General features: G+C 33.5%; 1 long non-coding RNA gene across 1 annotated transcript; it reads left to right on the top strand.

Moving 5' to 3' along the window:
* The first annotated feature begins 7,155 nt into the window (after positions 1–7,155).
* LOC141431160 (uncharacterized) lies at positions 7,156–12,792 on the top strand. Its single transcript, XR_012451703.1, has 2 exons — positions 7,156–11,812; positions 12,593–12,792. It is a non-coding gene; the product is annotated as an uncharacterized lncRNA (long non-coding RNA).
* Positions 12,793–13,465: the final 673 nt, after the last annotated feature.

Genomic DNA, 13,465 nt, shown 5'->3' with positions numbered 1-13,465 from the left:
TAACTTTTAACTTTTACTTTTTTTTTTTTTTTTCAAGACAATATCACTAGATATGTATTCCTGTGGCCGCTATAAAACAAATACTAAAAATAAAATAAAGTTACAAATTAAGGGGGTCGTCATACAAGAATAGTGTTTTTTTAGCGTTTTTTCGGTGCCTAGGCGTTATTAGCCGTTTGCTAAGGCGACTGAGTCGCCGAGCTATGTCGTTTAAATATTCTTTAAGTTGCAATTTTAATGATGTTTTTAATAAAAGCTTCGATAGTATAATATAGTGACTGTCTGATTGTGTGGTTTATTCGTTTTTGTGCAAAAATTCATAAAGCAATTTATGAACCACAAACCTCAATGAAGCCAACTTTGATAAAGCGCTCGCCAAATCACACCGTATAATCACTAAAAAAAAACATACTAAGTATTTAACACTATTTACAAGGTTTATAATACAGTTTAAAAATGTATTTACACTCAGTCGAGCTTCTTTATTATTTTAATTACACAACATACGAAGTCCACTGAATTTCCCGCGAATGACCAAACTGACAGCTAATTTTTTTTTTCTGCTGCGAAGCATGACAAGAGTCTGAAGCGCTATTTAGCCTCCGAGAGGGCGACAGCGCCGACAGCCAAAGAGGATAATAATTTTAAAATTGTTCTTTATTCAAAAATACTTGCACCTAGTGCTTACATTTTGGTGATGTTTGAGCTGAAATTTTGGCTTGCATGTATAATCCGATGACAATGCAATATTATTATTAATGTAGAGCTGATCTGATGATGATGTTAGATGTTGGTCATAGGAACTGTAATAAAACGACACGACTGCACGATTTTGGTCTCATTTGATTCGTCTTGACACTACCTACTCTGGTAACCAGGGGAAAAAGTACCACCAGCAAAAAAGCTTGTATTAGATTTTTTACAAAAATATTACTGAAATTTTGTTTAAAAACATTGTACGGTGCGGAACCCTTCATGCGCGAGTCGCTCGCACTCGCACTTGAACCGATTTTTGAATTCTTAAATGTCTTTTAAATGTCCGTAAGGACGCGTTAATATCATATTATTTCAATATTTCTTTTGGAATAATAGCACTATCGTTAGTATCGCTTTAAATATAATGTTGTTGTTGTTGTTTCTTTAAAAAAATATGGCCTGTCCATCGGAGGACAATTTGCCAGTTGTTCTAGTAGTTTTTTGCCGTTGTACGGGTAACAAAAAATCTAGAAATGAAATATGAGAGGTGATGGTGGATGAACGATGACCAAAATATAATGTTATATTAGTTACTAATAAATATGTCATGGTCCGTCATGGACATGGCGACATACTGGTAAAAGAATCTGACGTTGTGTCATGGCGGTACGTTTACGTTTGTGCTACTTTAAAGTGTCGCCCCCTGCGTAGTTTTGGCGTAATATTCCGTATTGATTTGTTATTTGTAATTAAATTGTATATCTTCGCAAGACAATAATAAATAAACTAAAACAGACTTCTTATTTGTAAATTAATTAAGGTAAATGTGAAAATGAAAAAAGTAATATAAAAATTTACAAAATTACTTTTACACACTTTAATAATTCTACACTTTTTAGAAGTTGTTTTAATTAATTTATTACTGTTTGCTTGAAGTAAAACTGTTGAGGTTGTAAACCTTTGTAGATTTATATTGGCCGCTTACACTTTAACTATGGTTTGAATATGTCTAGTTTAGCTGTCTTTCGATATGTGTCTTAGTTCGTATTGTTATGGAAATATAATGTTTTAATTAATAAATAATCGTCTTCTTCATCATCTTCAACATGGTAGCAGAGCGTTTAGTGTAAAAGAAGTGAAAAACAAGTAAGTCGTAAATATGAGTAATAATATCGTAATACCAATTTTTGACGGAACGGATTATGCCAATTGGAAAATTCGGCTATTGAAATTTCTTGAATTTAAGAAATGTAAGGAAGTAGCTATTAGAATAAAAACTGAAAAAGAAGATGCTACTAAGTGGGATGAGATGGATATTCAAGCTACAAATTATATATACAGTGCGATTACCAACCAACAGTTGGAATACATTAGCGAGCTAGAGTCAGCATACAAAATTATATTAAAATTCGACGAAATGTATTTAAAGCAATCTACAGCATTGCAAATTGTATGCAGAAACAATTTAGAAAATATAAAACTAACGAAATATTCCGATGTTAACATTTTCTTCGACGAATTCGAACGATCTGTCAACGATTTGAAAAAGGCCGGCGCCATGATGTCGGAAAGTGAAAAATTAAATTATATGTTAAAGGCGTTGCCCGGAAATTACAGTTATATTGGTGATTTAATAGATGTTTTGCCAGAAAAAGATAGAACCGTAGAATATTTAAAAAGTAAAATAAGAATGAAGAAAATCCAAAGTGTAGACGAAGAAATGCCGGGTACCTCGAACGCTTTTAAAGTAGAATCTGAGAACAAACAAACATGTTTTACCTGCGGAAAAGTTGGGCATATACAAAGAGACTGTTGGCACGGACACCGAGGTCGTGGTCGTGGACATTATGCTCGAAGTCGTGGTCGAGGACGTGGTCACTACAATTTCGGACCCAACAGAGGCAGAGGAAATTACTATAATACGGAATACTATAAAAAGAGCTTTCACACATGCGTTGTGAACAATTCGACGATTAATGAAGATACTCCTCTTAAGCCAGGACAAATAAATTGGCTTTTAGACAGTGGATGTACAGACCACATAATAAATACCGACGAATACTTCGATAAATATGTAACATTGAAAGAACCAATAAATGTCAAGGTTGGTGATGGAAGAATATTGAAAGCGACAAAGGTTGGAAGCATTAAAACTTACTTTCCTGTTTATGAGAATAGAAACAAAGTGATAATAGACAATGTATTTTACGTAAAAGAGATGAAAGCTAACTTATTAAGCTATTCGAAGATAACAGATAATCACACAATAGTTTCGACGGGATATTTAACGAAGATATATAACAAGAATAGAGAATTGATTGCAATTGCGAAGAAAGATGAGAGACTCTACAAAGTAACCAGTTTTGTCTGTAAGGAAATAGGCGTAAATACAGTAACTTGTAATATGACATTGAAAGAAAAGCTGCACCGAACGTTTGGTCATATAAACTTCAATTATCTTGACATGATGTGTAAAAATCAAATATTAGATGGATTACCTAAACAAATAGAAACGGATTATATGAAGTGTGCTATATGCGTCGAAAATAAAATGCACAATTTGCCATTTAGCAATAATAGAACAAAGGCAGAAGATATATTAGATATTGTACACACGGATGTTAACGGACCACATAGAGCTACAGGATATCGAGGAGAAAAATATTTCTTGACATTCATAGATGATTATAGCAAGATAGCTAGAGTGTATTGTATTCAATCAAAAGAACAAGTGTATGAATGCTTCGAAGAATATGTCAATCAAATGCAAAATATTACAGGAAAAATGATCAAAGAACTAAGATGTGATAATGGGAAAGAATACATAAATAGCAGAATATTTAATTTCGCAAGAGCAAAAGGAATAATGATTAAGCCTTGCCCAGCATACGTACATGAGTTAAATGGTACAGCAGAAAGATATAATAGATTATTAATGGATATGGCACGATGCCTCTTAGCTGAAGCAAAGGTTGATAGATGTTATTGGCCAGAAGCTATTAAGACCGCTGCTTATTTAAAAAACCGTATAATGACAAATACCCCAGAAAGAAAGACGCCATTTGAATTATTTTTTCATGAAAAACCAACTGCAAAATATTTGAGAATGTACGGTAGTAAAGTTTATGTAAGAGTACCTGAAGAAAAAAGAGTATCAAAATGGGACAAAAAAGCGGAGATGGGAATTTTACTAGGATATACAGATGTTGGATACAGAGTACTAATCAACAATAGAGTTGTCATTGCAAGACACGTGGATATAATTGAGGAAGATGTTAAGCTTATTGCATTTGATGATAATGAAGAAGATAATAATATAGATGAAGAAAAATGGGAAGATTCCCTAGATAGAATTGAAACAGAAGACATGGTACCTTATAATAACGTCAGTAAAGAGATCGTGAATAATGAAAAGAGAACATCAAAGAGACAAATTAAAGCACCACACCGTTTTGATGAAGAATTTGGCTACTATTGTATAACTGCTAATTATTGTGATGCGATGATTCCAGATACTTTTCAGGAGGCGACTACGTGTGACGAGGCTGATGAATGGAAAGAGGCTATGGACCGAGAGATGAACAGCCTAGTAAAAAACGATACTTGGACCTTAGTAAATGCACCACAGGAAAAAGAGGTACTAGATGTAAAATGGGTTTACAAAAAGAAGTCTGCTGATCTTTATAAAGCCAGGTTAGTGGTTAGAGGGTTTCAACAAACCACTAATATTGATGATACGTATTCACCTGTTGCTAGGATGCATACTTTAAAATTACTGCTATCGTATTGCTGCCAATTTAATTTACATGTACATCAAATGGATGTAGAGACTGCTTTTCTAAACGGTAAAGTTTTATCAGAAGTGTATGTCAAACAGCCTCTTGGTTATGAAGACGGTACTGACAAAGTATATAAACTGTATAAATCTCTTTATGGTTTAAAAGAAAGCCCGCGAGCTTGGTACGAATGTTTTAATGATTTTGTAACAACTATTGGGTTTCAAAGGAGCCGATATGACTATTGTCTTTATGTCAAAACAGATGATAACTATACTGTATATATTTTAGTATATGTCGATGATTTATTGATAGCTTGCAAAAATGAGCACACCGTTGCGATAATTAAAAATAAATTAAGTAACCATTTTAGAATGAAGGACTTGGGAAAGGTTAGGAACTACATAGGTATTGATGTAGAGTATGACTATGCAAAAGCTAATATTTTGACCTTAAGCCAGGAAAAATACATAGAGTCGTTAGCCAAAAAATATGAAATTGAGAATTCTAAATTATTTAAAACCCCTATGGAGATTAATGCCAAACTTGAGAAATGTGAATTACTAAATGATGATATTAAATACAGAAACTTGATTGGAGCTTTGTTATACATTAGTTCTGGCACTCGACCAGACATTGCCTTTTGTGTCAATTACTTGAGCAGATTTCAGAACTGCTATGGTGAAATTCATTTCAAATATGCATTGCGTGTTTTAAAATATTTGTACTTGACTAAAAATCTCAAGCTCACATATTATCAGAATTTAAAAGCTACTATAATGGATTGTTACGTAGATGCCGATTGGGCCGGAGATATCGTAGACCGTAAGTCTACTACTGGTTTTGTAATTCGATTATTTGGTAATGCTGTGTACTGGAAATCAAAGAAACAAATGACTGTGACAAAGTCTTCCACTTTTGCTGAATACATAGCGTTGTCAGAAGCTGTAACTGAAATAAGCTTACTACGCAGTATACTTCATGATGTTTTTATAACGCTTCATGCTCCTGTAAACATTTATGAAGATAATTCAGGTGCTGTAGCTATTGCTAAGTATGGTAATTTCACAAAGAATTCGAAGCACATTGAAGTGCATTATCATTATGTTCACGAGAATGTTAAGAATGGAACTATTGATATCGTTAAAGTTGATTCAGAAGATAACGTTGCAGATATTTTTACCAAAGCGTTAGGAAACATTAAATTCTTTAAATTCAGGCAATTGTTAAATATAACTTGATTTGATATTGCCATACTTGCAATGTTTAACAATGTTAATTAGTGTTGCCATATTAAAATATAAATCTAAGGAGGCGTGTTGAGGTTGTAAACCTTTGTAGATTTATATTGGCCGCTTACACTTTAACTATGGTTTGAATATGTCTAGTTTAGCTGTCTTTCGATATGTGTCTTAGTTCGTATTGTTATGGAAATATAATGTTTTAATTAATAAATAATCGTCTTCTTCATCATCTTCAACAAATCCAAATTACCTTCGGGTAAATATTAAAGGGAGCATGACATAATCGAAAAACGCACATGGAAGATCAAGATATTGGTAAGATTGAATATGAAAACCTCCAGGAAATAATACACGAGTTTTTCAAATTTATTGAATGCCCAAGAATTAAATAGAGGCGTTTCAGGAAATCGTTTAGGAAATACAGATGAGCGGTCTGCGGTCGAAGCTAAGTACTACACAATCAAAGCCATGATTTCCAGTCTCATTCAAAACAATCAGGACACACCTCAATTCAAACCTAAGAAAATGCCAATTGCTATGCCTACACTCAATATCCCACAGTTCAATGGGGATAGTAAAAATTGGCATATTCAAGAATTTAATCTTTTCTGTAATCGATGGTAATGAGGACCTGCCAAAGATCCAAAAGCTACACTACCTAAGTCGTTCCTGGAAGAGAACGGCAGCTCTCAATCAGCTCCTTAATATTGTCGGAAGAAAATTATGAAAAGTTTTTAGAAATTTTAACCAAAGAGGTTTGGAAAAACTAATAGTCATAAATCATCATTTAAAATGTTTTATGAACTACCAGTACACAACTAATCCAATTTAAAAAAATTTCTTACATTGTTTCAGCAAAATTTTGATTCATTGAAATCATTGCAGTTGCCTACCGAGCATTTATTCTTTTTGATATAATTTGCCAAAGCTCCAAAAATTAATTTCATTGAAGCAGCATGGGAAATTAGTAGGAAGAAAATATGAGATACCTAAGCTGTATGATAACAGATCTTTTAGACTTTCTGTCAGATCCAGTATCACTAAGTTAATTTAAGAATTAATAAATGACATGTCATTGTTGCCTAACAAAGTATCTTGTTGATACTCTTCCAATAGATAAAGTTGTTAGTACAAGTTCTGAGATACCTAAGCTGTCAGTCTTCTTATGTAGCATCACAAGACAATAAATGACAAGTTTGACAAAATGCCTCTTCCAATACTAAAGTTGTTCACACTACCACTTTAAACAAAACAAACTGTATCTTATGTGACTCCAAACATGAACTAACAAAATGCCTTATTTTTGCAGCTTCCTGTCTCACAGAGAATAACATTTGTAAAAAGCAAAAGGCTCTGCTGTTTATCTATTTATAAAGCAGGTCATAAGTGTTCACAAGTATGTTTCAAGTGCCATAAAAAACACAACATGTTGACTTGACTACACAAAATACTCCAACAATACAAATGAATTAAACTACAACAGTGGCCATCTCCAAGCATCAGCTATTCATCAGACATCAAACTCATCAAATGTTCTTACATGTGTCAACAATGAACAGAGCATTGACACACAGCATCAAGGGTCTTCTACAAGTCAACAGACAGCACACTCAACCACAGACAAAGGTAATAATTTTTTTAGCCCTCAACAGACAGAGCCTTCTACCAGTCAACAGCCTATTCAATTGAATACCGATCATACTCAAACTAAAAAGGGTAATCAACCCTTGTTTGCTTCTAACACACAACAGCTGTGTACTCACACAACTACTAACAAGGCAATAAACCCACCAAATTCAACAATAGAAAACACGAAACATGTACTCCTTTCAACAGTTCAGTTAAAAATAAAAGATTGCCATGATAACTGGCATGCAGCTAAGGCATTATTAGACAGTGCCAGCGAAATAAACTTTATAACTAACAACCTTGCTAATCGCTTGTGCTTGCCAATCATACCATGCAATGTGACTGCTGTAGGCATCGGTGAGGAAACAAGACCATGTCAACAATCAATCAATGCAACAATTTCATCATGCTTAAATGATTATAGTACAGATGTGAATCTTCTCTTGGTAGATACAATCACTGTGCCCTTGCCACACATGAAGCTTGCTACTTCAAACTGGAATATTCCTAAAAATTGTAAGCTGGCTGACCCAACATTCCATATTCCTAGCACTATTGATCTACTGCTTGGTACTGAACTATTCTTCTCTTTAATGAAACAAGGCTTTGTAAAACTAGGTCCATGTTTACCTGACTTGAAAAACACGGTGTTTGGGTGGATTGTTACAGGTAGCTACATAACTGATAAAGTGTCAATGCCAATAACAAAGGTAAACTTAAAGGTCACTGACATTTCATTTCAATTGTCAAATTTCTGGAAAATCGAAGAGGTTAGTCATCAACAGAAGACTACCCCAGAAGATTTGTATTGTGAATCTCTATACAAAAATACAACCACTAAAGACCCTTCTGGTCGTTACATAGTTAACTTGCCCATTAATGAAGAAAAAATTAGTCTTTTGGGCAACTCACATAACATAGCTTTAAAGAGATTTCATCAACTCGAGTCAAAGTTTAGAAAAAATTCAACTTTAAAGGAACTTTACAAAAATTTTATTTCAGAATATGTCACTTTAGGTCATGCCCGGTTTGTTGATGACTATAATGCAAAGTCTACTAACCAAATAGACATACAAAACCCAATAGTATATTTGCCACATCATGCAGTAATTAAACCGTTAAATGTTAGTACTAAATTGCGAGTTGTGTTTGACGGCAGTGCAGCCACAGATACTGGTGTGTCACTAAATAATATATTATATGAAGGACCTAACATTTATCCTGAAATTATTGATATTCTGATGCGTTTCAGATTATATAAATTTGTATTCACCACTGATATTGTAAAAATGTTTCGCGGTGTGTTAATTAATGAAAAGCAAAGAGATTTACAAAGAATTTTATGGAGAAATTCAGAGAGTGAGCCTGTGAAATGTTTACAGTTACAGACTATTACTTATGGTACAAAAAGTGCTCCATATCTAGCTTACCGCACCTTACAACATCTAGCTGAAACACAATCTCACAAATGGCCTTTAGCCTCTGAGCCCATTAAACTTCAAACATTTATGGATGATATTTGCTATGGGCAAAATAATGAATACAAGTTACAACAGGTTATTCTACAATTAACAGAAATGTTGCAAAGTGCTGGTTTTTCCTTGCATAAATGGTCAACTAATATTCCTCATTTCTTCAAGGACTTTCACTTAGAGTTTTCAAATCAAGAAAATGTAGGAATACTAGGACTTAAATGGAATATTAATAAGGATTGGTTTAACATCCCTATTGAAGTTACCCACCCAAAGAAGTTAACTAAAAGGTATACATTCTCCTTCATTGCTAAAACTTTTGACCCGCTCGGGTTCTTATCCCCATGCACTGTCAGTGGTAAAATATTTATTCAAGAAGTATGGAAAGAAAAGTTGGATTGGGATGAGCCACTCACCCCACCACTCCTCATTAAATGGAATTCAATTTTTGATTCATGGTCCCAACTTTCAGACATTAACATTCCTAGGTATTTATTTACAGAAATTCCTAATGAGTGCACACTTATTGGCTTTGCAGACTCATCTACTAAGGCATATGGTGGATGTATTTATATGCTAGCCAGTTATCCAAATATGGAACCCACATGTAATTTAATAATATCCAAAAATAAACTTGCACCAATTCCCTCAAAAACAATACCCAAACTAGAGTTGTGTGCTGCTTTATTGTTATCAGTATTACTAGTAAGAACTTTAAAGACATTCCAACCTGTACTAGACATTAAAGAGTATTATCTGTTTACTGACTCCTCTATTGTATACTATTGGTTACAGTCTCCATATAAAAAATGGAATGCATTTGTTTCAAACCGCTTAACACAAATAATTGAAAATACTGAGGTATCTCGTTGGAATCATGTTGTTACTAAAGATAACCCAGCGGATCTTCTGACACGCGGTATACACCCTCAGGAGTTAAAGAAAAGCGCCCTCTGGTGGCACGGACCACAATGGTTACGGTTGCCTAGGTCTCAATGGCCCCAGTCCAAATTTTTGGACCCTGAGAGTCATGTCTTACATTCAGAAGTTATTATGGAAAAATCAGTCAATACAGCTACTGCAAAAGGTAAAAATTACAGTAATATGTGGGATGATGTTTTTAATAGATTTTCAAGTTTTACTAAATTACAAAGAACTATTGCATTTTGTTATAGAATATTTTACAACTTTGCAAACAAAAACGACCGAAGAATAGGCCCATTGTTAGTTGATGAGCTACAAAAAAGCCACCATTTTATTATCAAATGTGTTCAACATAATAACTTTTCTAAAGAAGTCAATGAACTGAAATCGGTGGACAGCACTACTGACACCACAAAATTATTCACCTTTAAATCCAGTGCATTAAGAAAATTATCTCCATATCTTGACAGTGATGGTTTGTTAAGAGTAGGAGGCCGTATTAAGCATGCTAATGTTCAGTTCAACCAAAAACACCCAATTATCCTACCTTGTAAACATCATATCACAACATTGATTATCCGCAAACTGCACCTCACGCTCTTCCACTCTGGCATACAAAATACTTTGTCGAATTTGCGTTTGAATTACTGGCCCATTAATGGACGGCTGGAAGTGAGAAAGGTCATCCATAATTGTGTAATTTGCATTAGGTATCGAGCAGAATCTTGTCAACAAAAAATGTCTGAGCTACCACACCCTAGGGTAAATCTAGAAAGACCATTCTTACATGTAGGTGTCGACTTTACTGGTGCTGTTTCAATAAAATGTAGCACTCAGCGTAGATCTACCTACACTAAGGGATACATTTGTCTCTTTATATGCCTAGCCACTAAGGCTATACATTTAGAGTTGGTCAATGACCTTACAACTCAATCCTTTATTCTGGCTTTAAAAAGACTGATATCTAGGCGTGGATTATGTAACACTATTTATTCAGATAATGCTAAAAATTTCCATGGTGCTCACAATGAGTTAAATGCTCTTTATAAAATGTTTAAGAATAAGGACTCTTATAGTGAAATCATAGATTTTACCTCTCAAAAATGTATTAAATGGTGCTTTACCGTTCCTCTAGCTTCACATATGGGAGGAATTTATGAGTCCGCTATTAAGCTTTGTAAAAATTTGTTAAAAAGACAGCTGGGCAATTTGAAAATGCATTATGAGCAACTTAATACAATTTTAATCCAAATTGAAGGGATTTTAAATTCAAGACCTCTGTGCGCATTGTCAGACATGCCCAATGATCTTACATGTTTAACCCCAGGACATTTCCTGATTGGTAATTCAATTGTTGATGTACCAGAACCTAGGTTATTAGATGTGCAAGACAATAGATTAAATAAGTATCAATTAATATGTAAGCTTAAGCAACAGTTTTGGAACCAGTGGTCCAAGCAATACTTGTGTGAACTTCAAAATAGAGCCAAGTGGTACAATGCTAATAAAAATATTGAAGTTTCAGATTTGGTAATAATTAAAGAGGATAATCTTCCTCCTTCATACTGGTGCTTGGCTCGAGTGTTGAAGGTGTATAGGAATACTTCTGATAATCTTGTTAGATCTGTATTGCTTAAAACTGCCAACGGTGAATACCATAGGCCAATATCTAAACTTGTATTGTTGCCACTGAATAAGTAAGTAGTCCTTACTAATATGTTTGCTCTTAGTTGTAATGTAATGCAGTATAAGTTAATCTGACTGTCTCTAGTATGTATACAAGCAGTAAGGTAAAGGTACACTATTCCGGGATAGTACATTATGCCGTGATATTTTGGTTTTTGTCGTAAAATAAGGAAACAATCAGTAAAATCATAACTTAATGCAATACTTCATTAACTATAGCTTAAATACAACCGAAAAACACGATTTTTGAATTTATGTAATATCTTTTAAAGCCGTGAGGCACTTTCAAACGCGTCCGTCGCAACCCCGCAGTAGTTCGGTACGGGCGTGTTGTCAGTGAGCGTAACGTGGCAGCGGAACTTCGTAAGGATTTGCTGTGATACTGGTAAGTTTATTTATACAAAATTTGTATCATTGTTGTTTTATAGTTATTAATAGACGTATTTATCACCTTTTCAAGTTAACTGAAAGCATATTTAAAGTAAAATACTCGCTCCCGTAATTATGTACACCAATCTGACGCGATGTACCTAATTGCGTGAGTATCACGGAATAAGGGAAAGTCAGTCCGAAATGTTTTAATCTTTTGTTTCTATCTAGGATTAAATTTATTCATATGTTTGATGTGAATAAGTTAAGTAAGGACTGCAGATTATTGTGACGTAATTACGGTACATGGTTTTTTTTAAATTTGAGTGTTATAATTGAGAACGAAATGTATACTCGTTAAGTCATACGTACGAAATAATGGAGTATGGCATCGATATTAAATTTGTTTTATTTTATAAAATCAGAGCACAAAGGTTATTTATTTCGATTTTATGAGTATAATTGTTATATTATCTTCCAATCTATTAAAAAAAAATCTTGTTTTTTATTTATTATAACCATTTTTTTGGACCCCCGTAATTATGTACACGACTTTTGTACTAATGTCCCTTATTCCGGTATTATGAAAAAAATAAAAATAAACTATGGGGAGGGGTCCATTCTGTTTTTAGGCTTCCTTAGTCAACTAGAAACCCTTATCCACCATGTCCGTTTGTCCGTCCGTCCACGGTTTAGCTCAGTGATCATTAGTACTTGAAAGCTGAAATTTGCATGGGTATAATACATATATAAATATAATATAATACATATAATAATATATTGTTACCTTTTTCAGGTAAAAAATGGCCTCATCCAATATATACGCCGAAATACTTCAAAAGTCGTTAAGATGTAAATGATGGGACAGTGACTATCATACTTTAATATGATTATCAAACAAAATCTAATTTTGTTTTTGTTCTAGAAGTTATTTTATTATTTGATATATTCAAATTATTAAGTTGAATCAATAAATTTAACTAAGCATGTTTTTCATTTTGTCATTTTAATTTAGATTACCTAAGTAGAGTATAATAAATTTCCCCCTCCAATTCCAATTCCTCCAATTCACGCAATACAATTTTTTTTATTACGTGATTATAATCATCATTTAAAAAAAGTATTTTAAGTCAACTATCTTGATAGATGCTTGAACAATGTGAACTTTAAAGATAGCACGGAATTACGTACAACGACTCCCGGAATTAAGTCCAGAGCCAAATTTTATCACGGAATAAGGGACAAACGAAGGGTTTAGCGAAATAACGTTTATTTCTATAAATTAAAAGCTACGAAGTAAAATAATATCCTACATCCATCTTAAAAGACATATCCCTAAAATAAAATAGTTACTACATCTAGAATCTTCGTATTTTTTTTAAATCCGCAGTCAAAGTAGGAAACGCCTTAATATACCGTAATAAGGTACATTTACCTTATATTTTTCTATTAATTCTTGCTGTTGTAATGTACTGGTTGTATAAGTAAGTATTAGGTAATAGTAGTATTTATCATTGTTACACTCTAAAGCAATGATTATTACTAATTAATGATGATAGGAAATAAGTGAATTGAAACATAATTTGTGTTGTATTAATTTTAAGTTTAATATCTGCAGGGTTGGATTGTTTTCCTGCAAATATTGCTGACTTCGTCAGTGGGGGGGGAG

This window comes from Choristoneura fumiferana, chromosome Z, assembly GCF_025370935.1.
Source record: "Choristoneura fumiferana chromosome Z, NRCan_CFum_1, whole genome shotgun sequence".
Classification (NCBI taxonomy): Eukaryota; Metazoa; Arthropoda; class Insecta; order Lepidoptera; family Tortricidae; genus Choristoneura; species Choristoneura fumiferana.
Note: the sequence above shows the minus strand (reverse complement) of the source record. Positions and strands in the feature narration are given on the sequence as shown.